The sequence below is a fragment of the Empidonax traillii genome, unplaced genomic scaffold (genome assembly GCF_003031625.1).
Source record: "Empidonax traillii isolate 1590-97213 ecotype Southwest subspecies unplaced genomic scaffold, ASM303162v1 scaffold1004:size452305, whole genome shotgun sequence".
NCBI classification, from domain to species: domain Eukaryota; kingdom Metazoa; phylum Chordata; class Aves; order Passeriformes; family Tyrannidae; genus Empidonax; species Empidonax traillii.
Genome location: NW_020956197.1, coordinates 423,834 through 425,118, shown reverse-complemented (window position 1 = coordinate 425,118; position 1,285 = coordinate 423,834). Strand labels below are relative to the sequence as shown.

General features: G+C 61.6%; 1 protein-coding gene across 1 annotated transcript in view; it reads left to right on the top strand.

Moving 5' to 3' along the window:
• The window catches only part of LOC114068097 (maestro heat-like repeat-containing protein family member 6), a 14,032-nt gene that overhangs the window by 2,374 nt on the left and 10,373 nt on the right, over positions 1 to 1,285 (top strand). The window lies entirely within an intron of this gene.

The following is a 1,285-nucleotide window of genomic DNA, read 5'->3' as shown; positions in this document are numbered from 1 at the left end:
GTGCGGGCTCCTCTGCAGCTCCTGTGCCCCCGAGCCAGGGTGCCGCTGGAGCCCCGGCCCAGCTGGGCTGTGGGGCAGGGCGGCCAGTGCTGGGCGCAGGCAGCGCCCGGCCAAGGGGCAGAGCCCCAGCCAACCATTCCCTCTGTGCCCTGCTGCTCTCTGCAGCTGGAAAAGGACAAGAGCCGAGTGTCCGAATATGTGCACCTGGCCCTTCCATACCTGGAGAGCCCACAGGAGCCCCTGCAAGAGGCAGCCATCAAGTTCATAGGTGAGCCACAAGGTCACCAGGGCTGTGCTGGGGAGCCTCGAGTGCCCTGGCGCTGCTGCCGCCCTGTGCTAGCCCAGCCCTGGGCCATCCCCAGGTGGGAAGGGCCCGGGCTCAGCCCTGCCAGGGCAGGAGGGCGTGTGGCCGGGCTGGCAGTGCCACTGGGGGGGAGCTGTGACACCGCTGGGGCCCTGACAGCATCTGTGTTCCCAGGGATGGCCGTGAGATACCTGAAAGGGCAGAAGAAAGAGTTGCAGCTCGTCATGGATGGTGAATGAGGGCAGTGGGATATCTGGGGGCTGGTGGAGGAGCACGGACCCTGGGCAGGGAGCTACAGTCCTGCCCTGGCTGTGGAGGGCTCTCCTACTTGCATGGATGAGGAATGGCTTGGGCAGAGCAGAGGGAGATTTCAGGGGCATGAGGGGTATTGGTGGCCAGCACCTTCTGGCTGATCCCCATGGGCCCTGCTCCTCCTGGCAATAGCAAGAACTGGCTGGGATGGCCCTGGCAGGAGGGGCTTCTTGGGTCCCCACAGATGCAGGCTCTGGCCTCAGCTCTGTTCTTTTCTGTTCCAGCCCTTCAAGGCATGACTCATGACAGCACTGCCATCAAATGTCTGGCACTCAAAAACCTGAAAATGCTACGCTCTGCAGAGAGACCTCGTTCTTCTCCACGTTCCAGCAGCTTGAAGACCCGCTCCAGAATGAAAGGATTAGGGAGGCTCCTCGGTGGAGCAGCTGCCAGAGCCCTGCAGAGAACTGATCGTGGGAACCCCGTCTGATCAAATAACTCATCCTGTTTGAAAAGACCCCTCTCCTCCTCTTACCCCAACACGTCAATATTAAATCCCTCTTAGCATGCACAGAGGCTCAGGAGTTTTCTTTGGTGCCCGGTATCCACAGTGCACTGGGGTAGAGGGGAAGAAGGGCCCTTGTGCTCAGCAACACTTGCCCAGGTGTGCCATGGGGAGGGGAAAGTGCCCCAAAGGCCTTGAGGGGAATGCGTGAGGGGCTGCGAGGC